Raw genomic sequence first — 27,297 nt, 5'->3', positions numbered from 1 at the left:
TAGAGTACTCCACCTAACAACAACAGAATACACATTCTTCTCTCCAATACAGACCACCTACTAGCTGATAGAACGTGCTTAAGTAAATGCAAATTATCCCATGCAAAAAAATTATCCTGTGCATATTATCAGATCATAGTGCAATGAAGTTGGAAATCAATGGCAAAAGAAACCACAAAGACTACATATTTAAATTTAAATTTAAATTTAAATAAGACATCCCTGAACAACCAGTGGGTCACAGATGAAATTAAAAAAGAAAAATTAGACATTTCTACAATTAAATGATAAGGACAATATGACATTCTGAATCTGGAAGAAAGATAGTCTTTGTACTAAATGGTGCTGGGAAAATTGGCTTCCCATGTGCTAAAAACTAAAATAAGACCCATGTCTGTCACCATTAACTAGGTTAAAATAAAAATAAATTAAAGATCTCATTATTAAAACAGAAACGCAAAATCTGCTGGAAGACAGAATAGGTACAACCCTTGTAGACATAGGTGTAGGCAAAGACTTTATGAACAAAACCAACTACACAAGAAATATCACAAAGAACAACTGGGATTTCACTTTATTAAAAAGCTTTTGCACAGCAAGAGAAATGACCAACAGTGAACAGACGACCCACCCACAGTGTGGGAAAAAAATTTTGCCAACTGTTCTTCAGACAAAGGAGTAGTATCAAGAATACATAAATAACAACAACAAAAAAATCAGAACTCTCATTTTTTTTTTTTTTTTTGGTCTTTTTCCTTTTTATCGGTAATGGGGATCGAACTCACGACTGCCTGCTTTCAAGGCAGGCGTTTATGCTGCTGAGCTAAATCTCCAGCCCCACAACTTTTTTTTTTTTTTTTTTTTTGAGTCAGGGTCTCACTTTGTAGTTCAAACTAGCCTTGAACTCACTTTGTAGGCCAGGCTGGTCAAACTTGCAACGATTTTCCTGCCTCAGCCTCTCAAGTGCTGGGTTTACAGGCATGCATCACTATTCCTGGCTAGATTTCCCCAATTTAAAGACCTAATCCAAAAACAGGCATCTGAAATAAATAGTAGATGGATACACACTTCTCAGATGAAGTAGATATGGCAAATAAATATATGAAAAAATGTTCAACATCACTGGTCATTTAAGAGATGCAAATTAAAACACCGAGATTCCATCCATTCCAGACAGAATGGCTATTACCAAGAAATCAACCAATAATGAATGCTGGTAGGGCTGTGGGAAAAAAGAACTCTTCTTCACTGTTGGAGGGAGCATAGACTTGTGCAATCACTGTGGAAATCAGTGTGGAGATTCCTCAGAAAACTAAAACTAGAGGTTTCATTTGATCCAGTTATTCCCCTTCTTAGTATCTTCCTGAAAGAATTAAAAGCATCATTTTTTTTTTTTTTTGTCTTTTTTGAGACGGGTCTTGCTATGCAGTTCAGGCTTGCCTTGAGCTCATTTTGTAGCCCAGGCTGGTCTCAAACTCTCAATGATCCTCCCACCTCAGCCTCCCGAGTGCTGGGATTACAGGTGTGAGCTACCATGCCTGGCTAAATTAAAAGCATCATATCATAGCAATAGACGCACACCCATGTTTATAGCAATATAATTTGTAATAGCTAAATCTTGGAAACAACCCAAATTCCCATCAACTGATAAATGAATAAAGAAGGTTTTTAAAATTTTTGTCTTTGTACAATGAAGTACTACTTTGGCATAAAGAAAAGCTCAGATCCTGATGAATTTACTGCTGAATTCTACAAGACATTTATTTATTTATTCATTGTCTTTTTGAGACAGGGTCTTACTATGTATTCAGATAGCCTTGAGGTCATTTTGTAGCCCAGGCTGGTCTCTAACTTGCAACAATCCTCCTGCCTCAGCCTCCCAAGCATTGGGATTATAGGCATGCACCACCACGCCCAGCTCTCTCCAAGAAATTTAGAGAAGTCCTAATGCTTCTACTTCTGAAACTCCATCACAAAACTGAAAGGGAAGCAATACTCCCAGATTCATTCTTGGAAGCAAACATTGCCCTGATTCCAAAACCAGAGAAGGATCCAACCAAAAAAGAGAACTACAGGCCAATCTCCCTTAATGAGCATAGATGCAAAAATCTTCAGTAAGATACTGGCAAAATCCTCAAGAAGACTATACACCATGACCAAGTAGGGGACATTTCTAGCTTAATGGGTATGAGTACACTTTGAAACTACACTCTTAAGTGAAACAAACTGGACCCACATGTTTAAATACTGCATTGTTTCTCTGGTATGAGAAACTGAAAGTGTAAATAAGGACCAAAATGCATAATAGATATTGGAAAATATGAAGCAAATGTTCAAACGGGAAGGAAAACAAGGGAGAGAAGAGAGAGAAAGGAAGGAAGGGGTAAGGAAGAAAAAGAGAATAAAGGAAAAAGTGGAAACAAAGCTTTTGTAATTAAGGAGGCAGAGAGGGGTTAAAGGGAGAGGGGGGTGGGGAGAAGAAGCAAGAGATAACATGTACAGGTACAAATTCCCTATGATGAATATGATCATTTTGAATCCCTAAAATGTACCAACACAATTTTTAAGTTGATGCTGTCTTTCACTATAAGACAGCAAAGCCTTTGGAAGAATCTTCGAAAAAATCTTCCACGGATGGTTATGTGTGATTTTGATAATGGAGATGGAGAGCTTGTAGCCCATTGTAGCCCAGATGTAGATGCTTAGATGACTTGCCCTCTGTGGGGTCATCTTTACATGTAAAGGACAGGCCCACGCCCCAGGGAAGCATCCAGTACCAGAACATGTGATGGGAAGATCTGAAAACATGCCAGCTGCATCTATGGAAATGCTGAAAGGATCCAATTTGGGGAAAACAATAGTGAAAGCATGAAAAAAAAAAAAGGACACAAGAATATCTCTGCATGATATAGTGACTACTTTATTCTCCACTATTTGGTGAAAATGCATACTGCCAAATTATCTAAGACACAGCAACTGTCATGACTTGCCTAATAAAATACACTTCGGTGGTTTATAGTCAGTGACACTAAAAACTTCAATGTTAACAACAATTAGAACAAAAAAGAAACCACAAGGAAAGCATTTTAGGGAGAAGCAACTCAGTAAAAACCTTCTAACTTGTGACTTCTGAGATAATACACTGAGTTGTATTGACCCAAGTAGAAAGCTATAAAGTAAGGCACAGCCTCAGGAGGAGTGGGGTAGAAATCTGCTGGGAATAACATAAAGGCGATTTGCTAACCTACTCCAACTTCATTTTCTCAGCGTGTTGCCTGGCATTCACCTGCATTCAAATGACCTGGACAGCCAGGCTCTAATCCAAGTTTACAGACCCGCCCTAGCCCTAGGTGCATTCAGTATATTCACATTTTTGAATATTTTCGATCTGCAGTTTGTTTTTGTCTGTGCATGCAGAAGACCCAGCTATGGAAGGACAACTGTCATAGTATTTTCTGTGGGCCTGGGGTGGCCCACAGAATCCAGAGTTTAAAAAGTTCCCTTAGACTCGGCGAATTGTCTACTGCTTTTGTGGTATCCCAACCAAACAAAAACCACGCATCTATAAACAGAACCTCTGACTCACAAAGCACAGTATGACTGACTCTGCTAGTTGCTTGTCTACCACCCATTCCCCTCTATTCCTTATTCACAGAATTCCTTGTTGCATGGGCGACATGTCCAGTAAAACACTAGGCTTTCTCAGTTCACATGTTGGTGGAGTAGTTAGGTAACATAGTTCTAGAAATGAGATATAAGAAACTTCCAGAAAAGCAATCTTGAAATAGCAAATGGACAGGTTACACCTGGTATTCAGCGTTCTGCACTCCTTCTGTTGAAACTCGGGTGCCTTGGAGACTCGGCGTGACAGCCTATCTGTTTCAGGTGAAGTCCTATGGCACCTTCCCCAGCCTCAAACGCCTCACCTCCAAACTCCCAGCTGAGAAAAATTTCTTGTTTAAGCCACCTTAGAAAGGTTTTCTGTTACTCGTAGCTGAATGAAACTCTAATGTCATCTTGTGTGTGTTCAGACATTTATTTAACAAATATTTAATGCCTCTAACAGTATGGAACACATTGGATTGCATAGCACAAGTGGCAAAACAGCCTGCACAACCGTCTGGATCTGTGGGAGAACCTTCTCCCATTCTGGGTTGCAGTCACAGCGAGCAGCTTTCCAAGCCACTCAGTCAGTGGACCAGAGTGACATGCCTGCAGGTGCTGTGCCTATTTCGTGGTGGGAGGAAAGGCTGCATGCATCAACTTCTCCTTTACCTGTGGGCACTGTGCTAGGAGCCATCTAGAAAGTCAGACAAATAAGATGTTTTCTGTTACCGAATGTAGTTAGACTGGCAGGATCTACAAGTGCAGAGGTCTCTGGCTTGCAACGGTTTGCCTTAGGGTTTTTGAATTTAGGAGATGGTGTGAATCATGGTCCCCAGGTTTTGAACTTTGACCTTCTCCCACGAGAGCCGTATGTATGAATACATGTATGAGTCTGTCTCCCTGCCAGCTGGCAGCAGGCGTGTGATCACACCAGGATTGGCCTGTGTTTTGCAGTGTTCTGTCTGCCTGAGCTAGGATGTTTGGGGTGAGATGTGGTACATGCAGTTTTGATTTGCAGTATTTCCAATTTGTGATTTGTTTATCAGGTTATAACCCCGCTGAGATCTCCCCAGATATGTCCTTAGTTATGGTTCTAACTTAGCTTAGCAAGTGGCACTTATAGATGGGTTACTTGAAAAAAAGAAGTAAACAGAAAGACTTCTGTTTCTCTCTCACACTTCAGAATAACATCAGTATTTGAGACCGGGATTCAGAAAGGTGGTGGCTTGCTGCTGCAGACCTCAACAGAATAAATCACTTAATATATGTTTGGGGAATTTACAAGAGATCATGTGCTACAGACAGCATCAGTCTGAACACCAGAAAATCTGGTTTTAATGGTTTTAGCTATAATAATTCTTTAAAAAAATGGATTTGGCAAAGAATTTCTTTTTCTTTGAAAAACATGTCCTTATGGCAAGACCCAGCTGTAAAGCATTTTTGTGATTATACTGAAGTAAGATATAGGTCAAGTGTCTCTTAACCTAGGTTCAAGTGAGAGACTATATTAACTGTTCAGAAGAAGCAAATCATAGCCCTCATCACAAAACTAAATAATGACAACATCACCAACAGTGACAACAACAATATCCTAATGGGAGCTATGGTATTCTTGAAGAAATTCTGGTTGACATCGTGGCTCTGCTATTTCATAACTAGAAAACTCTGAACCAGATCCAAAATCCTTTTGTCTCAGTTTCCTCAGCTATAACATGGAGACATTATTCTTACCGTGCTGCATATAAAAAAGATCATTTTGTGTTCTGTGAAGCTCTATTATGATTTAATTACTAGCAAGATACTGATAGTGGCTCATAATATCTAAGTTTTGGCAAGGAGAATAATGTGACAACTTCAGTGTCATTTGCATCACATACAGGAGGCTGATGGTTATTTTGACTCGATAATATATCTTGGGGCTACTTAATATGTACAGGAGAGGACAGATTATAAAAAAGGCAAACAAATTAAAATTTCAATAATCTCTTTTTGTTAGTTGCTAGCTCTGGGGGAGTGGACTGGCTGGTAAAAGCTGAGTTCAGATGAAGAGTATAGCATAGTGCCTGACAGCTCTGGTTGTTCCTATGCAGCATGGGTAGTTTCTTGAGTTATCTGGTGTGTGTCTTATGTCATGTCTATAGAATCAAATGTAGATGGTAAACATACCTACAAATGCTTTTTGATGACAAATCCATGGCTTCATTTCTCTTACAGAGAAAAAGCTTCCCCTTTTGCAGGAACTTTGTTTATGGGAGTGGCTTTTCAAGTGGAAGAACCTGCCCTTACCCATTGGGGCCAAACAAATATTTGAAAAAGAGATAAAGTTTGTTTACACCCCTAGGCTACATCTGTACTTTGAACACGCATGGTGGCTGATGTTATTTTGAAATGTGGGAGAGAAACAGAAGCCTTTCTTTTTACCTCTTGTCTTTTTTTTTTTTTTTTGTCTTTTTTGAGACAGGGTCTCACAATGCAGTTCAGGCTGGCCTTGAGCTCACTTTGTAGCCCAGGCTGGTCTCGAACCGCAAGGATCCTCCTGCCTCAGCCTCCCGAGTGTTGGGGTTACAGGCATGAGCCACCACCCCCGGCTACTTCTTGTCTTTTAAGGAACACTATCTGTAAGTGCCACTTGCTAGGATTAAGCTAGAGCCATAACCAGAGACACAACAGGGGAGGCTTATGTGGAACATTGGTGAGATCTGGTCATACCACCAATGGGAGGACCCACAGGTACAGGGAAAGGCGCGTGCTTTGAGAAGCTGATTCCAGCTTCCACGGGAGAAATGAGAGGAAATCAAAACTCTTTAGGAAGTGGGAAATTGACGGCTGGCTCTTATATTACCAGAATACTGAGCAACCACACATAAGGCCTCACCCTCTGCTTGCCTCCAGCACACCCTCCTTGTAAAATCAAGCCCGAATATCACTTTCAACACATCCAATAAAGCCTTCCATAGATTTCCCAGAAACCGTGGCGGAGACCAAGAGTGATCCTGTTAATAAGCAAGAAACGCACGGAGATGAAGAGCTGGGTCTGAGGCGCGCTGGGTCCCTGCCTCTCGGGGACTGTGCTTCTCCGCCTCGGCGCTTACAGCCTGCAAACCCCACACTCTGCTCCATGCAGAGCGCGACCGCGAGTTGGTGACCCTGGTCCCGGCCCAGAGGCGCGTTTCTTACAGGCAGGAATCTGTAGTTCCTATTTCAAAGCAGGTGCACAATCGCGAGGTGATTGCTATAGCTTTTCCGGAGCCCTCGGCGGTGGCGGGGCGGGGAGGCGGCGGCAGAGGGGACCGGAGGAGGAAGGGCCGGGGGGAGAGGGCCTGCCCCCCGGACTAAAGAGCGATTTTCATGTCACGGAGCTCGGGTTTCCCGGGCTGAAGTGGAAGCCTTCTTCCGTTGAGGGCTGGTCACATCTCCAGGGTCGTCCCCCGGACCTGGATAAAGGTCCCCAAGCCCGGCTGCTGGGCCCGGGCTGCTGCTCCTGGTGCTCCTCGCCGAAGCGGACGCTGGCCCGAGGGACCACTGCACCCACCGCTCCCACCCTTGGTTCATGCCCCGGCTGAGGACGGCTCCCAGCGGCTGTTTGCGGATCAGCGCTAACTAGGGACCACGGCGGGGTCCAGGCGCCCGCAGCTAGGCGGGGTCGCTGCGGGGGGCCAGCACTTCGCACCTCCCTCCAGACACCGCCGGCAGCGCCGCCGCCCACTGCCCTCCGCCTCCCTCCCCATCTCGGCGCTGCTTTCCAGTCTGAACCTGCTTCCAAATCTGAGCGCGCCTCTCGTCTCAGGAGCCCTCCTGCAGGCCCCCCACCCTCAGCCCTCCGGCCCAGCTCGAGCCCCGGCCCCGCCCCACCCCTTCCGCGTCGGCCCTGGACCCGGTGGGCTCTGACCTGTGCGCCCTCTGGGTGTCCGCCGCCAGCGCCGGAGCCAAGTGCGCAGCGGTGGCCCAGCAGGTGCGCTCGCCTTCCACGCCCCGCCCCGCCCCACCCAAGTCCTCTGCACCCCGACCGCCTCCGGCCCCGCCAGTCGCTCCAGCTGCACCCTCTGGACCGCTCCTTGGAGATGGCCCGTTCCTGGGCACTCCTTAAGGTGAGCACTTTAGCACAGATTGCTTCCTGGGTCATCTAGGTGGCCTCTCGGTGACTTTCCGCTGTGCAAAGAACTCTCAGCTCCTGGGGAGGACTCTGCATACTCAGCCAAGCAATTCCCGCGAGCGCGAGGATCGACTCAGCAGAGAGAGGCTCCTGTGGCAGGTCCGGGAGCAGGATCCACTTTTGGTTGACTTTGGAGTGTCATATTCTTTGCTCATTCATTCGTTCATTGATTCATTTAACAAATCTGCCATGTGCTCATCTGACGACAAATGTGACAGACGGGCACGTTGTAAGCGGAGACAAAGGTCTCTGTCCCCCTCCTCAGGGGAGGGGCTCACTTTCTTCCTAGCAAGCAGGACTTTCTTTGAAGTATCTAATGTCCTTGTAGTGTCTGTAACTAAGATATTGGCTTCCTGCACCGTTGGGCTGGTGTTCATCTCTTGATCCGCTGATAGGTGTATGGGAGGAGCCTGGTAAAAGCTTCGCAGAAGGCAGGACAGTCAGGGTTAAGACGCGTGGATCGAGCTCTGTAAAATGCCTTTTAGCTGATTCCACTGTCCAGGGCTTGGAGGAAATAATGTTTGTGTTTGGGCTGTAAAACAAGGTAACAGATATGCACTAACCACAAAGAAGCGGTTGGGTCCTAGATGCGGCTGCCTTTCATCAATTGCCTTTTCTTTTCCGTAAAAGCAAAGGAAGACGCTTGGAACACAGGGCATTGACTGGGGTAGAACTTTCTTCTGTCAAATGGAGTGAGCGGGCAGGCTGGAGGCGATCAAGTCGGGGAGGCTGGGTGCTCAGTTAAAAGCATAATGGAGCCGCAGCCCCTGGGTCATGATGGGCAGGAGCCAGAGGCTGGCGAGCACCACTTAAGCTCCTGAAGGGATCACTCCTAAGAGGGATCTTGTGCGGAACAGCAGCCTCTCCCAGGTGGCAGGCGTCCAGGCTCCATCCTGTCACCCATTTCAAAATACCCGGGTGTGGACAAGTGCTAGGACAATGCTTTGAGCTTCGGCTGTTAACCTCTAGGCTTCTGCCTGGTACTTGCTACAGCCTGTGGATGTTGAAATGGATGGTGGGGTGAATTCCGGGATGTCTGTCATCCTGGGAGGGGCTGTGCTTCCTATCAAGAGGCCTTCGCAGCCTGACTCTTTAGTAATGTTTTATTTGTCATAGGCTAGGATCACGGAACAAACATAGGTCCTCTGAATCGTGTGGGTGGAGATGCTTCTTTTCACAGTTTGGATTGGAACTTGTCTGCAGCACATACTCCTGGGGGGTTGAAACATCGCCATAACATCTCAAGTCTTTCTTCCATCCCCTTTCCCTTCCCTTTGTTCCCCTCCCTTCATTTCTTGGTTTCTCAAAAGATCTATTTCCTATTACCTATCTTTTATTTAGATCTTTATTTATATATTTGAATTTCCCATATAAGAGAAACCATGTAATAGTTAAGCTTGTGTGTGTGATTTATTTCACTTAGCATTTATGGTCTCAAGGTACAGTATACAGAACTAACAGATAACAGATATTTTAAAGATTCTTATTGCCACCTTGTTTGTTTGCTTATTTATTTGGTACTGAGAATCTATCTCAGGACTTTGCACCTGCCAGGCAGGCGCTTATGCTACTAAGCTATATCCTTGGCCCATGCAACCTTGTTTATAATAGCAAATGTCTGTTAGTATGGGGGCAGACATATTATAGCATACCATTTATGATATAATATAAACATACGTCTATGGTGTGTCAAAGGGTGAAACAGGCTTATTTATATTATTGATATGAAAATAGTTAAAGTTGAAAATTTGTGGAGTAGTGGAGGGTTTTGCTTTTCTTTTATTGTGGTAGAACCTATATAACATAAAACTTACTACTTTATTTTTAAGTGTACAGTTCAGTGGTATAAGTATGTTGACAGGAATAGGAAGAAAATGTTCAAATGTGAAGGGGAACTAGGAATGGGGGAGGGGAAATGAAAGAAGGGAAAAGAAAAGAATGATAAGAAAAGAGACAAAAAGGAAACAAAGCTTGTTATGGATTAAGGACTGGTGGTTAACTTATCTCCAGCTGGATTACATCACCATGGCACTGAGTGTTGATGCTACACCTGAGGAAAGTTGCCAGCATAAATAGAGATGTGGAGAAGGAGAAGTTGTGCATTGAGGCATTGAGGCATTGTGGGTTCTTCTACGAGTTGCTGTTTGAGTTGTTGGTTCTTCTAGAGAAGTTCTGGTCCTCACATCGAGCATTGCTTCCTGGCTCTGGAGGGGAAGACGTGTTCCACTTGGTCTCCAGGATGAACTCGTTGTGCTGGCTTCCTGGCAGGTACTCGACTGCTTGTCTCAGAGGAGCCCGTGTCACTGAGGTTGGCTGTGGTGCTTTTCAGGACAGCCCTGCTCTTTGTTGTGAGTGTGACTTCTCGGCTCCAGCGTAGAACCTTCCACCTACCAGCACAGCTCCTTTACCCCGCTGGCATGGACTTTGGGCCTTTGGGCCTTACCAGCACAGATCCGTAAAAGAGACTGGCGTGAGTCCTTTTTGTGGGCTCTAGACTTCCAGTTGGACTCATGGGAGGCATTGTCATGAGCTCTGAGTCTTTATCTGGACTCATGTGGGACATTGTTGTGGGACATTGTTGTGGGATTCAGGCCCTTGGCTAAATATTGTATGTCTTTAGTGTTGCAGATAGATTTCCTGCATTTTCTTGTGTTAACTCTGGGTGACCATCATAAAACAATATTATAAACTCTGTGTCATGATTCTAATTGTTCTTCTCACAACCCCTAACTACAAGAAAGCTTTTGTAAGTAAGGAGGGGAAAGAGGGTTGGAGGCAAGGGAGGGAAATGGGGAAAAAGAATCAAGGTGTGTCACGATACCTGGTACAAACCCCTATGACAAAGGTGGTCATTGTGCATACCTAAAGTGCACCAGTAAACATTTCACAGGTGCATTCGTGTTCTGATAAACATTTGGATTGTTTTTCTGCTTTGAGCACTATGAATAATGTTGCTGTGAACACTGTTGTATAAATTACCTGAGCCATTGCCTTCATTTATTTTGTTTGGATACTCCCAAGTGGCATTGCTAGATCAAATGGCAATTCTGTGTGTAAGTTCCTGGGATGCATTACATTGTTTTCCACAGCAGTTACAACATTTTCCCTTCTCAAGTATCTGTACCCACCAATATTTGCTAGGTAATGGGCGTCCTTATAGGCATAAAGTGGTATCTCGTGGTTTTCGCCTGCATTTTCTTAATAGTGTTGTTGAACATCTTTTCATGTGCTTATTGGCCATTCATGTATTTTATTTTTTTATTTTGAAGAGAGTAAAACCAAATGAAACAAAACAGAATGGAGTCAGTCAAAACAAAAGGATGGACATGGTATATGACTTAAAAACAAAATACAAGGAGGTCAACAATGGCTACCATAATGCTTCTTGTTATCTTCAAAAGAATTGCTCATACCATCAGGCATAATGGAATCAAACAAGGAGAAATAATCTATTCAAATCCTTTGTCAAGTTTTTTTTTTTTTTGTACCGGAGATTGAACTCATAAGCTTATACTTGCTAGACAGGTACTTATGCCACTGAGCTAAATCCTCAGTCCTTTGTCAAGTTTTGAGTTGGTAATTGATTTTGTTGAGGTTTAGAAGTTGTCTATATATGTTAGATATTAATCGCCTACCAGAAATGTAATTTGCAATTATTTTCTCCCTTTCTGTGAATCGCTTTTTACTCTGTTGATAGTGTTGTTTGCTACAAAGAGCTTTACTTTTGATAAAATCTAATTTGCGATTTTTGCTTTTGTTGCCTATACTTTTCCTACTGTATCAAAGAAATCATTGTGAAATTCAATGACCTGAAGTTTTTCCCTTTTTTTGTTTTTTGTCTTGTTTTTGTCTTTTTCCTTTTTATCGGTACCAGGAATTGAACTCACAACTGCCTGCTTGCAAAGCAGGTGCTTATTCCCTTTTTTATAAGAGGTTTATAGTGTAGCTATTATGTATAGGTCTTTAATTCATTTTGAGTTCATTTTTGTGTATAGGAAGGATTCAACTTCATTCTTTTGAATGTGGCTAGCCACTTTCTGCAGCACCATTTGTTGGATCACTCTCTCCACTGAGTGGATCTAGCAACAACGCACAATCTTGGAAAGAGACCAGGACTCTTACAAGAAATAGAACCCATTGGTATCTTGATCCTAAACTTCCCAGCCTTGGAAACACTCTTGTTAAAATTATTTGACCACGTGTGAAAGGGTTTATTTCCTGGGCTCTATTCCATTGGATATGTCTTCATTTCAGTACTGTATTTTTCTATTTTTATAGGTATATAGTACTTGTTATGGCTTATATCTAGATGTCCTCCCAAAACCTCAGGTGGTGGTGTTTCTCAGAGTGCATGATGCTGGGATCTAGGGCAGTGTTTACTAAATTAGTCCACTAATTGGTTTGGCGTAGTTCTGTCTAGAATTAAGGGTGCCGTGCCCTGGGTGTGAGTGCTACCTGCTCTCAGGGCATCTGGCTTGCATAGAATGGAAGAGACAGAAAAAATAGTTGAGAAAGTGACTGACAAATATATAGCCTTTTGATTTTGACAAGATTTGTAGCAATGTGCTATAGGGAAAGGATGGTCTTTTTTAAATTGTATTTTTATTAGTGCCTATTAATTGTATAAAATACTGAGTTTACATGTGGTGTTCACATACATATCTATAACATATATTGGCCACATCTGCCCTCCCATGAACTTCCCTTCTACCCACCTTCCCCACCCTTATTCCCTTCCTCTTATCTAAAAATGGTCACTTTTGAGAAGTGTCTGATTCTCTTGCCCATTTATTGATTGGGCTGCTTGATTAGTTACTGTTACCTTTTTTGAGTTCTAGTTATTAATGTGCTGGGAGAGTAGCTGGCAAAGATTTTTGCATTCTGTAGACTGTCTCTCCACTTTGTTGGCTGTTTCTCTTGCTTTGCAGAAGCTTTTAAATGTAGTTAATTTAATATAGTTACATTTATTTATTCTTCTGTTGTTTCCTGTGCTCTTAAGTCCCATTTAGGGAGTCTTTGCCTGTGCCTATGGCTTTGTTTCTCATCTGTCTTTCAAAGCTTCAGGTCTTATGCCTAGGTCTTTGATCCATTTGCTGTGGAGAAAAAAGCAGTCTTTCTCCACTTTTGGTGGGAGTGTAAATTGGTCCAACAAATACAGAAATCAGTATGGAGGTTCCTCAAGAAACTGAAACTAGAGGTTCTTTTGATCCAGCTATTCCCCTTCTTGGTATCTTCCTAAAAGAATTAAACGCATCATAACACAGTGATATATACATAACCCATGTATATACTAGCAGCACTGAAGAGGTAAATCTTGGAAACAGTTTAGATGCCACTCATTGGATAAACAGCTAAAGAAAATGTGACATTTATATGCAATGGAGTACTACTCTGCCATAAAAATTTTTTGAGACATTTCTAAGTAAATGGAGGCACCCTGAGACCGTACTTTTAAGTGAAATAAATTGCACACACCTGTTTAAATATTGCATTCTCTTGTGTGAGAAACTGAAAGAGCAAATAAGGCCCAAGTGGATTATAGATATTGGGTGGTAGGAAGAAAACATTCAAATGGAAAAGGGAACGAGGGAGAGCGGGGGAGGGTGAAGCCAAAAAGGGAAAAGGAAAAAGAGGGAATAGAAGGAAATAAATGGAAACAAAGCTTCTCTAAGTAAAGAGAGGAGGAAAGGTTGAAGGAAGAGGAGGGGAATGGGGGTAAAAAGAAGAACCGAGGTTATGTGTACAGGTACATATTCCCTATGGTGAACGTGATCATTATGTATATCAAAAGTGTAACAATAAAATTAGTTAAAACAATAGAAGGGAAAGATGTGAAAGAGGAAGAGAATAAAGATTTAAAAACCCAGTTAAAGTATAAAATAAATAAAATTCCACAGTACTAACAGGAAAACAACAAACGAACAGAAAAGAAAAAAAAAAAAAAAAAAGGTGAGTTTAAAAAAAAGAGAAAATAAAAAAAGGAGACCAAAAAGTTCTTCCATGCCTATAATTCATTTTCTGTTTATTTTGGCTCATATTTTATAGACGTTTCAATTCACAGTCAGCTGGCTCCAAGGCAGGGAAGCCTGGTAAAGGGGCACTTCAGTGGAGAAATGGTCCATGGCAGGGCAGGCAGACGGCTGCTAGCAGTAAGTCTGCTTTCTTTATCCCATCTGAGCTACAAACGTATTTATTGGTGCCATCCACACCCACCGTGGGGCTTCCATTATCCACACCCAGATCTATGCTAAATCAATTTAGTCATCACATGCCCTCAATCCCAGTGCCATAAACCCTGATCCTGCATCACACAGCCTGGGTCCAGCCGCTTCCAGAAAGTTCTACCTAGAGCATGTGAGGTTTTGGGAGACGTCTGGATGCAAGCTATAACACCCAGTCTGTAGCTTATCTTTTCACTTTCTTGAAATTTTCTCTTTTTCAAATCCATTTTGTTTCAAAGAGAATAAAAAAGAAAAAATAAAACAAAATTTTAAAACACATCGATTGGGGGGCAGCAATGGTACATACAGGATAAATATATAAATATCCTATCCACAGGATAAATATACATTGCGCATTTGACAATATTTTTTGTAGAGAAGAAATTAAAAAATTAAACATAAATAACCAGTTCAGTGAACAATTATAAAGTGACAACACATAAAACCAAAGCCAGAGCAAGAAATGGAACAGTTCCAGTATGCAGAAGACTCAGATTAATGTTATTAGTCACATTTTCAACCCTAAAAGTATCCACTATTGTGACTTTCATTTTAGTGATTTTCTTACTTGTCATTATTTATCATATTTCTAGTCATCCCTAAACAATTTCCTTCAGCTTGGCCTGTTTATGAGCTCTTTACCAGTGGGCTCTTACTTTATGTGTTTGTGTCTTGCTTCTTTTGCTTAGCTCTGTTGGTGAAATTCATCTGTGCCTTTGTGAATGGCTGTAGTTCTCAGTCTTGCTGTGATGGGCAGACCGTTGGGTTATTTCTAGCTTATTTAGGTTATAAACAATGCATCTACAAACATTTTTGAATGTGGCCTGTCCACAGGATAAATATACACCTACCTCCAGGACATTTTCCCACAGAGGAGTTTCTTCCATTGTGAATGGACTGTATGGCCGTGTAGATCAGGGTGAGTCTGCTCCAAACCTTCCCTCATTTCACACTCCTATCAGCAGTAGTGTCCACTACATTCTCATGAGCACTCGTTATGGTCAACTTTAAGAAGAAATAATAAATTTTCAAGAAGTCCTGCTGATCATTTCTTTCAAAGATCATGTCTTTGGTGTCACAATTAAAAACATTATTGATAAACTCAAGGCCATCTAGATGTTATGCTATATTATTTTCTAGGAGTTCTACAATTTTGTGTTCTATATTTGTATCTGCATATTTTGAATTAATTTTTCCAAAAGGTATAAGATTCTGGGTCTAGATTCATTTTTTTTGCACCTAGATGCCCAATTTTTCTAGTATTTCTTAAAATATTATCTTCTCCTATTTGGTTGTCTTTGCTCCTTGTCATTTATGTGAATATTTTCTGGACATCTCTATTCTGTTTTCTTTGTTCTTTCTTTGATATCACACTGCCTTGACTGCCAAAGCTTTATAATGAGTTCTCAAGTTGGGTAGTGTCAGTCTCCCAGTTTTGTTTCTGTCCCTCTTTATTGTGTCGGCTATGGTGGGTCTTTTGTTTGTTTATATGCACGTCAGCCTGTGTTTGCTGATGTTCTTCAGCAAAATAACTGGGATTTTTTTTGTTGCGATTATGCTTAATCTATAGATCAAGTTGGGATGAAATGACAATATTAGGTCCTATCTTTTGTATTATTTGTTCTTTGATTTCTTTTATCAGACCTTTGTTGTTTTACTCATATAGATCTTTTTAATTTTTTTTATTTTAAAGAGGGTAAAATTAAACATAACAAAACAGATTGTAACAAAACAATTTAAGAAACACAGATTCAAAGCAAGACCACCAGAGATCTTCATTGTCCATCATATTCTCTTGTTTTCTTCCAAATAGTTGCCATATCTTCACACACAGTGAATTCATGCCAAACAAAATAGTACTAAACTGATCAGAACAGGGTGATGAAGGCATTTTAGGTCTTCAAGACCAGACAACAGGGAAGTCAACGGTGGCTGCCATAATGTCTCTCGTTCTCTTCAAAATAGCTGTTCATATCTTTACATATGTTGAAATTAAACAAAAGAAAACAGACTAATATTACTCTGGACAGAAAATGATAGTATTGCTAGATTTTATATCATGACGCTATGGAATTAGCACTGGATATCTTAGTGTTTCATTTTTTTCAGAGTATCTGTTCATTACATTGTGCGTTACATAATCAATTCTCATGAACTGTTTAGAAGTTCTACATAAGCATGAATCTCTACATGTACACGTATCCTTTCTATAGTAGAGGGGAAAACAAATCAATACAAGACAACAACACAAATTCCTAGAAAAACATGAAATGAAAAAGACATAAAATCACAATACTAGATGATTTACAGTAGTTACTATGATGTCTCTTGTTATTTTCAATGGAATTATCTATATCATCAGGCATAATATAATTGAACATAGCACTACGTAGCAATAATAATAAAAACAAAACATTGAAGACATTATAGGACTTCAAAAGCAGTTAAGAATCAAACTGGAATGGGTATCCTATTGTATCTTGTCATCTTCAGAGTATTTGCCTCTGCTCTTAGACTTGATAACTATCAAGCATACCAAATTTGAATAAAATGAATCAAGACAAAACAATGATCTAACAAACTAGATTCAATTAAGATCTGTCATAGTAAGACAATGTAAGTAATACAGGGCTTCAGGTTAAGTTAATAGGAAATTAAGGGTAGTTACTGTACTATATCCTGCTATTTTTGGGATAGCTGTCTGTGCCCTCAAATCTAGAATGAGTAGACAGACTGGAACAGAGTATAATCAAACCAAACAGAGTGATAAGACTAATGTGGCTTTTAAATTCTGATACACTATTAACAATGTCCTCTGCCTTCCTTTTTTTATATAATTCCTCCCCTTTCCATTTCTCAGGGTGCTTTGTACATTTTGGGTCCCACTAACTCCTTTAGTTTTTAGATTAGGGGGGCTTCCCGCTATCTACCTAAGTGGTGCTGAACCTTTTTACCCCTGCGCTTGATCTTGAGCTGTATTCCTTTACCTACTAAAGCCTTAAGGTTTTGCTTCCTTATAGCTGAGCAGTTCTCCACTGCACAAAAGTGTCATGACTTTCCAACCTACCTGTAGCTGCTGAACGAGCTATCCCTATTTCTCTCTGGTTCCCTGTCACATAGGGGATCATTTTCTCATCTTTGACTTTTGGTTCATAAACCCTCTTTCAGGTAGATTATGTTTCCTATTCAGAGCATCTCGATGGATCCTGTCTCTTGATCTACTCTGCTTGTGTTTCTTTCTTTCTTTCTTTCTTTCTTTCTTTCTTTCTTTCTTTTTTTTTTTTTTTTTTTTTTGTCTTTTTCCTTTTTATTGGTCCTGGGGATTGAACTCACGACTGCCTGCTTGCAAGGCAGGCACTTATGCCGCTAAGCTAAACTTCCAGTCCCGCTTGTGTTTCTTTTTGTTAGTGTATCAAGGCTATCTGTGTTGGAGATTGTAGCCAGTTTTCTCTGCCTCATCTGTGCTATGCTATTTTTCTGCTGTTGGTTGTCTATTTTTCTCCTTCATTCCACTGTCCGCCCATTCATTGAGGCCTCTCTGCCACTGTTGCTGGAATCCTGGTGATTTTTTTCTCTCTCTAGAATATCCTTCAGTATTTTTTGTAGGGTTGGATTGGTGGTCACAAACTCCCACAGTTCTTCTTTGTCATGGAAACATCTTGTTTTTCCATTAATTTTGAGAGACAGTTTTTCAGGGTACATCAATTTGGGTTGGAGGTTATTTTCCTGCAGGGCTTGGAATACTTTGCTCCAAGCTTTTCTTGATTTGATAGTTTGGGTCGAGAAGTCTGTCGTGATTTTGATGGGTTTTCCTTTATAGGTGATCTGTTTCTTTTCTCTGACGGCTTTTAGTATTCTGTTCTTGTGATGAATTTCTGGGACCTTGATTATTATATGTCTGAGTATAGATCTGTTTTGGTTGTAGGTGGCTGGAGTTCTGTATGCCTCATATATTTGAATATCATTTCCTTTTCCTATGCTTGGGAAGTTTCCCTTAATTATTTCTGTGAATAGTCTTTGTATTTCATTTGTGTTTGCTGTTGCTTGTTTGCTCATGTTTTTTATGCTTAAGTTATAGATCCTCTTGTCATTTTCTAGCCTTTGTATTTTTACTTCCTGGTTCCTTGTTATTTTTAAGAGCTCTTTTCTTTCTCTATCACACATTGAAAATCTATCTTCTGACTGGGAAGTGTAATAAGATGCTCTGGGGTGAGATCTCAGCTCTGTTATCCAAAACTACCCCCTTGCCCTTGAGTTCCTTATCTGTCAAACTTGGAGAACAAAAGCCACTACCCGTGTTTCTATGTGGGCCAACAAAGAACCGAGCATGAAGCATCTGACACAGGCAGGATGATTGGAAAAGGTAAGCGACCTCCTCATCACCTCCTCAACCCTCCCTCTACCATGCTTCTTGGCTAAAGTGCCTCACCTGACACTCCTGGGCCACCAGACATGGGAGGCCCAATTTCCCCAGCATATGCACGGCCCGGGAAGGACAGCAGCAACAGACAGCAGATAGAAGCAACAGAGTATGAGACACAACTCAACACGGAGAAGCTGGCCCTGCTTTGATGCTAGGGCAGGCATGGCTCAGGAAGCTTGGGAGGAAACCACGGCAAAATCCCAGTAAAGAACAGCCTGCTTCTTGAACTATCCTCATAAGCGAGATAAATCAGACTGACATTTGTAAATATCGTATCATCTCTCTAGTAAAAAAAATTGTACTAAAATGTACAATACACATTGTGATAATGAAAGGGAAAGAATATGCTCTAAAGGATATAACTTTATGTATGTTTAAGTGTGCAAGATAGATAACTGTACTACTAAGTTGTTAGTTTATCTAACAATTGTTTTTACTGTCATTGTTTGATTGTCCACTTTTTATGCTTTGATGTTGTATTGAACAACTGCTTCTAAGATAACAATATGTAGTGGCTGGGAATTTAGCTCAGTGGCACAAGTATCTACCTGGAAAGTGTGAGGTCATGAGTTCAATCCCCAGTACTGGAAAAAAAAATAAGATAACAATATGAAATTTATCAACAAGGAATTTCTTATTGTTTTATTTTTAAATTCTGTATTATTTCTACCCTTTTTTCTGTTTTGCTTTTCTTCTTTAAATAAAAATTTAAAAAAAGAAAAAAAAAAAGAAAATCTATCTTCAAGTTTTGAAAGTCTATCTTTAGTTTCTGTCAAGGCATTTTGCCAGCTTTCAATGGAGTTTTTAATTTCCTGGTAATCTCTTTGGATCTGTTTCATGTATTCTAGATTTTGTTTATATTCTTCATCAAAGGTTTCTCTCCTTTGTCTGGGTTCCTCCATTCTTCCATCTGTGTCTTCTTGAGAAGTGCTTAGCATTTCTTTTATTAATCTTTTTGTATTTTGCCTCACTTGAATTAGAATTTCAGTTGTAAGTTTGTCTATGAGATCCCAGGTATTTTTTTAATGTCCACTGATGCTGTATTTGATATTTCATGTTTGCTGCCCTTGATCTCTTCTGTATTTATCTCTCCTGGACTTATTTTCCTGGAGTCAGTGGCTGGAGGCTTTTTCTTGTTTCTTTCTCTTGTCATGTTTCTGGTTTCTTTCAGACAGGTGTGTGTGGAGGTCTCAGGCCCTTTCCATGTTGCTTACAGTTTTTCTGAAGTGTGCTGGCTAGGGGATTGCTGCCCTCTTCAGTTTACTGTTGGTCTGTGAGGTGCACACAGGTTTGAAGTGGGCTGAGCCCTCTCCTCTGAGCCAGTCAACTGGCGAGTGCCTTCAGTACATTAGTCTGTGCCGGCGCAGACGTCACAGGTTCGGGATAATTTCGTCCCTGGCTATGGGGTCCCAATCAGGGTCCCAAGCAGATCCCTCCAGTCCTCTTTGAGCCAGGAGCAGCTGACTGACACCACTGCCGTTCCGGGTTCAGGCCCATCCCGCCCAACTCCAGTATGTCATGCAGCTGGTCACCCCCTCCACGGAACCCAATTCCTAGCACTCACCACCCAATTCCTAGCTCTCCAACCTCCGATTTGGGCACTACCGCAACTTCAGTGTGACCACGAATCATCCGACTCCAAGGCATGCCCAGCACAGCACGGGACTGGCCCCAGTGAGAGCATCTGGTTCCAGCCTTTTTTTTTTTTTTTTCGTCTTTTTTGAGACGGGGTCTCACTATGCAGTTTAGGCTGGCCTTCAGCTCACTTTGTAGGCCAGGCGGGTCTCAAACTTGCAACGATCCTCCCACCTCAGCCTCCCTAGTGCTGGGATTACAGGCGTGAGTCACCCCGCCCAGGACTTTTGGTGCAATGTTGAAAAACGGTGGCACTATGGTTTGGACAAGTGTCCTCCAAAGGGCCATATGTTAAGGAGTTAGTGCTTGGCTTGGTGCTATAGGGCAGTGGTAGAAGTCTTCAAGAGATGGGGCCTCCTGAGAGGGCTCAGGTCCCTGGTGAATTCTCTTGCAGAGGACATGGACCCCCTAGCCACCTCCTGTTTCTTTTATTTACTTCCCAGCCACCATGCTGTGAATTGCTCACTTCACTATGTACTGTCTGCATGATGGACTTCCTCTCCATCTGCATCACCATGGCCCAGAACCTCCGGGGCCACTTGATCTGGATCAAAACCCTTAAAACTGTAAGCCAAAACAAACCCTCTCCCTTTATAAGCTGATTATCTCATGATTTGTTACAGTAACAGAAAGCTGATGAAACAGAATGACCTTGCTTTTTTCTCGATATGAGTGGGAAGCCTTCACATTTCTCCTCACCAAGTATGAGGCTAGCTCTAAGATTTATGTCGGTATTCTTTATGAAGTTGAGGGACCCCCTACAGTTCCTAGTTCATTGAGATTTATTTTTATTTATCATGAATGAATGTTGGATGTTGTCAAAAGCTTTTTCAGTGTCCACTGACATGATTGTGTGATTCTTTTTCAGCTGTCTGTTGATGTGATAGATCAATAGACTTTTGAATATTGAGCCAGCCTCGCACATTTGCGATAATTCAAACTTGATTATCCTGTATTCTTCTTGGTAAACAGTGTTGGCCATATTATTTTCTAATATTTTGTTGCGTTTTGGTTCTATGTTAATGAGAGTTATGGGTAAGCAGTTTTCTTGTTGTATCTTTGGTTTTTGTAGTAGTGTGATACTGACTTCATAGAATTAAGTAGGAAATATATTTTCTGCTTACATGTTCGGAAATATCTTATACAGGCTTAGTATTTCTTCCTCACATGTTTGGAAGAATTTACCAGTGAACCCCTCTGGCCTGGTGCTTGCTATGGGATATTCATCACTCATTCAATTTCTGTAATAAATCAGGGCTACTTAGATTGTGTGTTTTTTCTTGTGTGAGTTTTAGTGCTTTGTGTCCTTCAAGGAATTGATCCATTTTACCTGGGTTATCAGGTGAGCATAGTTGTTAGTAATATCTTATCTCAATTTTCATCTCTAATATTAGTAATTTGTGTATTTCTGACTTCCTTAAGTGAAGTCAGAAATCAGCTAAGAGCTGATTAAATTTATTGATCTTTCCTAAGATCAGTAAGATCTTTTCTAAGACTTTGACTTTATAGAGTTTATCTAAGTTGCTGCTTTGAATTTCATTGAATTGTACCATCATTTTGATTATTTCTTGTCTTCTGCTTACTTGAGATTTAACTTTTTTTTATTTTTCTAGTTTTCAGTAATGGAAGCTCTACTGTTTTACTTTTGTGGTATTGGGAATTGAAGGGCCTCAAGATGTTAGACAATGGAAGTACCACTGAATTACATCCCCAGGCCTAGATTTTTAACATTAGATATTTCTTCTTTTTAAATATATTTTCAATATTACAAAATTTCCTGTAAGTACTGATTCCACTATATACCACAAATATTGATAGATTGTGTTTTTACTTAGTTGAAAATGTTTTTACAATTATTGTGTGATTTCTTCTTTTGTATATTATCATTTGCAAATGTGGTATTTAATCTCTATGAATTTGAGAGTTTTCTAGATATCTGTTATTGATTTCTATCTTAATTCCACTGTGGTATGAAAATAGACAACATATTATTGTAAACCCAAATAGCGAGTTCAGTCACCCAAGTATTGTAATTCTCTTTCTAGTTTTCCTCACAATCCAAAAAGTTATATTTGTAATCCCACTGAGACGTCATTGGAATTCCAGTAAGTTAATTCCATCTACCACCACCAATGCAACCCACAGTGAGAGTAAAAACACCAAGACATATTCCAAGTTAAGGGCATCCAAGGGGCCCTAAATCCAATCCCTGTGAGGACATGGGGACAAAGGCCTCTCGCAGAATTTATTATCTTATGAAGAAGGGGGGTGGCTCAGGGATGAGTGATAGTGAGGATGGTGGGAATTGCACGAGCAATGAACTGGCTGGCCAGTTGCAAGATTGACATCTCTGTAAATGGCCGAGATAAAGATATGCAGAAGGATCAATTTACATAATCCAATTAAGGTAGCAGTAGAATTGTTTTGGGGGCTATTGCTTCGGTTTCTGATATGCAGACTCTTGTGCTTGGGGGAGTCATAGCCTCTTATCTTGAGGATCATACCCAGTTGACATTCTGGAGCTATTGACTCTAACATCTCCTATGCTCGATCCTGTATTGTGGAGAACACTATTGGAGGAAACAGGACTGTCTTGATGGCTATAGATTTTGCATATTAGTGCCTGGCTAGCCTTATTTACAATACTCAGAGCCAATTGAAGAAAGAAGGAAATACCCTAGCCAGCCTTGTACATAGCAGTACAAGGAAATGAGTCTCCAAATAATCAGTCACAGTAATTGTTTTGGATTCAAAGTTGTGGGAGTTGTCTCCCACAATGTATATCTGTTCTTTTAAATTTGTGAAGCGTGTTTTATGATCCAGAATGTGGTCTGTGTTGGCAAATGTTCCATGGAAACTTAAGCAAAATGTATATTCTGCTGTTGTTAGATGAAGCAGGTTATACATTTCTGTTATATCCAGTTGACTGATGGTCTTGTTGAATTCAAATTTATCTCTAGATATTTTCTGTCTGCTGGGCTTGTTGAGAACTCCAAATAATAGTGGATTCTCTCTTATTGAAGTGCTATCAGTTTTGCCTCATGTATGTTGATGATCTGTTGTTTGGATATACACATTAGCAATTATTATGTTTTCTAGGAAAACTGATCTCTCTATCATTATGTAATACACTTATTTATCCTTGTAACTTCTAGGTCTGATGTTTCTTTTTCTGGTATGAATATAATTGCTCCTGCTTTCTCTTGATTGGTGTTAACATGAAATATATTCTGTTTTCTTTTAATCTGTGTGACTTCACATGTAAAATTGAATATGTTTATAAATACAGATAAGGACAATGAATGCATTAGCACCAAATTAGCCTATACCCAGAATATAAATGTGGATTAGCATTAACAACTCAATCACTATAATAACAGAATAAAAGATAAAAAACATTACTTTCACAATAGGTATGAATTGTCATTTAAAAAATCTATAATAGTTCATGATTTTTAAAAGTTCTAGAAAACAGAATAGAAAGGAATTTCCTTAATCTCATGGAAGTTACCAAAGGAGAAAGGACAGTAAGGAAAAGGGGGAAAAAGCAAGCCAGTTTTATTATTAGTGTCTCTCAGTTCAGTAAAAATGAAGGCTTGTGCTAATATCATTTAGAGCAATTTTTTTTTTTTTTTTTGCTTGCTTTTTTCCGGTACCGGGGATTGAACTCACGACCGCCTGCTTGTAAGGCAGGTGCTTATGCTGCTGAGCTAAATCCTCAGCCCCTTTTAGAGCAATTTTTATGTCCATATTTGAACCCTGAGCAACTACTTTAAAGATAACAACTTGTACTGTATTAACTATTGCTTTTATCCTATTATTTTGTTATGAAATTTTCTTCTATCTTTTTATAAAATAAAAGAATAAATAATTTTAAAAAAGAAAGTTACTTACCGAAATTGTCATAAAGCATTCTTTTTTAGATACAAGGAATTGAGCTCAGAACCTTACTCTTGCCAGGCAGATGCTGAAAAAATATTTTTAATAGTGAAGCATTAAAACCTTTTCTTTTATGTCAGAAGCAAAGTCACCAATGTTCAGCCCCTGCATTTAACATTTCACTAAAGAGTCTAAGAAAAGTGATAAAAAGTTATAAGAATAATTGCCACTGACAATATCAATAGATATGCAGAAAATTCGAAAGTATCACAATATAGTCTTAGAATGAATTTATTAAGGTTGCTGAATATAAAATTAATACAGAAAATAAATTTTTATTGTGTAACAACAAAATTTAGAAAATAAAAAATTATGAAAGATATCATGTATCATAATATCAATTGTATAATAATAAACCCAGTAAAAGGTATGTTGAGTGTCGGTTTATGTCTGTGTCCTCCAGGCCCCATGAGTTTGCATTGTGTATTTGTGATTGGTTCATTGTCTAGTGCTTGGATTGATGGTGTCAGTGCTCCACCACATAGGGATGGAGCCAGGATGTGATGTAATGGCCGGAAGAAGGTGTGTCTTGCTCTTTGCTGGTTCCTGCTTGCTGTTGGCGGCCGCCATGAATGGCGGCCCAGCCATGCCCGCCTGCCTGGGAGCCAGCTGAGTGTAGACTGAAACCTCCAAAAACTGTAAGAAATAAACCTTTCCTTTCCCAACTTGGGCATCAGGTATTTTGTCTCAGCAACGAGCATAAAGTAACTAAGACATTGAGACTGTAAAAACCATAAATTTCCTTTTATGAGAAATTAGAAAAGACTTTATTAAATGCAGATTTATCACATTTATAAATGAAAGATATTCATTGAAAATATTTAAAATTTCCTCAACTTTATTTTTAAATCTAATACAATCTTAATCTATAGCCTATTATATTGTTTTGTGGAAGTAGGCAATACACAATGTAGGATAACTTGTACTGGAAATCAAGGCTTAGAATGCTATAGATGTGGTTTTCACAACGAATAGAAGAGATGACAAAGGAAATAGGACAGAAACCGAGAAACAGACTTACATGTGCATGGACACTTTATTCATGGCAAAAGTACATGGCAAACATTTGAAAATTACAGACTTTTGGGGCTGGGGATTTAGCTCAGCGGAATAAGCATCTGCCTTGCAAGCAGGCAGTTGTGAGTTTGATCCCCAGTACCGATAAAAAAAGAAAAAGACAAAAAAAAAAAAAAAGAAAATTACAGATTTTCAATAAACAGTGTTGTTATAATTGGTGATCTATATAAAAGAAGAAAATTGGACCTCTACAAAACTTCAAACACAAAAGCAATTTCTAATAGATTCTAGGCCTGAGTATAAGAGAATCAACAATAAAGCTTTAATATCAAATTGTAGTACTTCCTTCCCTTCTGTTCCTTTCAGAACAACTCAGTTTCAAAGACATCAGATGGGGCTGAGAAGGTAGACCTCTGTAGTATGCTGGGAGGCCCCAGTGACCTAGAGTGGAGCACTAGAGTTTAACTAGGATAAAAGGAGTATCCAGAGGGGAGATGCCCAGTGTCCAGTATTGGAGCCCATGCAGTGACAGGGATGGAAGCCTGCTATGAAATGTCAGAGCCTGGGCATGGTGCAGCAGGCCACTGTGCTGGAGGGGGTTGGAACCAGCAGGTTGGGGAGGTTGTCAGAGCATGCTTGGAAGCACTGTGTTCTCACAGCAACAAGCACACTTAGAGCTCAGGTCTTAGATTCTAAGCATCATTTCCCACCATTTCCAGGGAATAAGACATCCTTGGAGAAATGGGTTATTCCTGGACTGGTGCTGGGAAAGTACAACACGAAACTGGAATTATCTTGTTGTGTCACACACACACAAAACTCAAATGATGAAGGCACATGTTAAATGACCAACTTGAAAGGTTCTCTATAGCCAAATTGAGGAACATTTGGATAACAAAATATATGACAGTAGTTTGTTGTAACAATCCATTGAATAAATGAGAAGACTGAGCTCCTACTGATCTAAATGAATAAATAAATTGGAAATTTGATAAAGAATGAGCTATTTAGTTTCAAGTTACTGCTCTGGAAAATGCCTAATGGTTATGTGTTAAAAGAATAAGTGTTGCAGTTGCTATCATTTGAATGAGGTTTATCTCCACCAAAACTTATTTTGAAATTTGATCCCCAGTTTGGTGATGTTGTGAGGTGGTGCCTTTAAGAGATGATTAGGTTTTTAGGAGAAATTTAGTCCCTCTCTAAGAGTTTCTAAAGCCCTAACAGTTTCAGTGTTGCTGAAAAGGCCAAGTCTTACAAAGTCCTCTCTGAGATTTAAGGCAAACCCTTAACTACGGGTCCTCTAAAAATAAGAAGAAAGTTAAACACTTCCAAAATACATTGGCACAAAATAAACATTTCCATCCCTGAAGACAGAAATAGGGGAAGAGACGGGACCAAGCAAGACCAAAATCCAGCAGGGCAAACATTAAATCCTGTTTTTCCATATCCAACACCTGGGACGATCTGTAGCAAGATGTAAATGCCAAGGATCTTGGGCAGCTCTTTCTATCCAGCATTACTGGTGGTGATTGTAGCCATCACAGCTTCTCTCATGGGTGGGCTTTGCTCATTCCTTGCAGCTTTCCATGTTTCTGGATCTTTCAATGTCCTGGAGTCTCCACAGCACTTTTGGCTTTACTCCTATAGCTTCACACACTGCCTTCTCAGGAACACACTACCTGGCTTCCCAGGCTTTCTTCTGAAATTTGGGTGGAAGCTTTCCTTGACCCCACAACTTTTGCATCCTGCATGCCTGTAAAACCAGCACCACATGGATGATGTCAGCATCTGCTGCGACTTGGAGTAGTAGCTGAGTCTTTTTGCATCTTGCCAGTGGTTGCAGAGTCCTATGAGTGCCTGGATGGCTGAGGGCAATGAACTGAATCCTGGGGTATCAATGCCCATTCTTTAGGCAGCTGCCATTTTGGAGTATGGTGCCTTGGGGCTCTCTTACCAAAGTCTTTTATCTTTCAATTTTGAGCCTGCAAAGGATGGAGCTTGTTGTAATCATGGTTTTCAAGGGAATAGATTTAACACAGACACATAATTTATAAGAGTATTTTAAAATATTCACCCAAAGAGTCAAATGTGAAAGAGTGCAGTAAGTCTGTCCACACACTAGAGACCCAAAGAATCCAACTGAAGCCTTGATCTTATGTAAATGTCCTACATGAGTCCAGTTGAAGACCTAGAGCCCATGGCAATGTCCTTCACAAGTCCAACTGGAGGCCTAGAGCCCACTACAAGTCTCTTGCAAGTCTGTATTAAGGATCTGCATTGGGAAGGCCCAAAGGTCAGTGGTG

At 40.4% G+C, this 27,297-nt stretch overlaps 1 protein-coding gene across 6 annotated transcripts in view; it reads right to left on the bottom strand.

The window, feature by feature from the left end:
- Positions 1-7,582, bottom strand: part of Tmem45b (transmembrane protein 45B) — a 37,901-nt gene extending 30,319 nt beyond the window's left edge. For 3 of the 6 annotated variants that reach the window (XM_063256078.1, XM_063256075.1, XM_063256077.1), the window contains exon 1: positions 7,496-7,582. The gene's annotated coding sequence lies outside the window, so the exon portion shown is untranslated. The remainder of the gene's footprint in view (positions 1-7,495) is intronic. The other 3 variants (XM_063256079.1, XM_003472613.4, XM_063256076.1) reach the window with 3 other exon arrangements.
- Positions 7,583-27,297: the final 19,715 nt, after the last annotated feature.

The sequence above is a fragment of the Cavia porcellus genome, unplaced genomic scaffold (assembly GCF_034190915.1).
Source record: "Cavia porcellus strain 051 isolate PalLab524CR breed Dunkin Hartley unplaced genomic scaffold, mCavPor4.1 scaffold_9, whole genome shotgun sequence".
NCBI classification, from domain to species: Eukaryota; Metazoa; Chordata; class Mammalia; order Rodentia; family Caviidae; genus Cavia; species Cavia porcellus.
The sequence above is the reverse complement of the archived record's forward strand: the minus strand, read 5'-3'. Positions and strand labels throughout refer to the sequence as shown.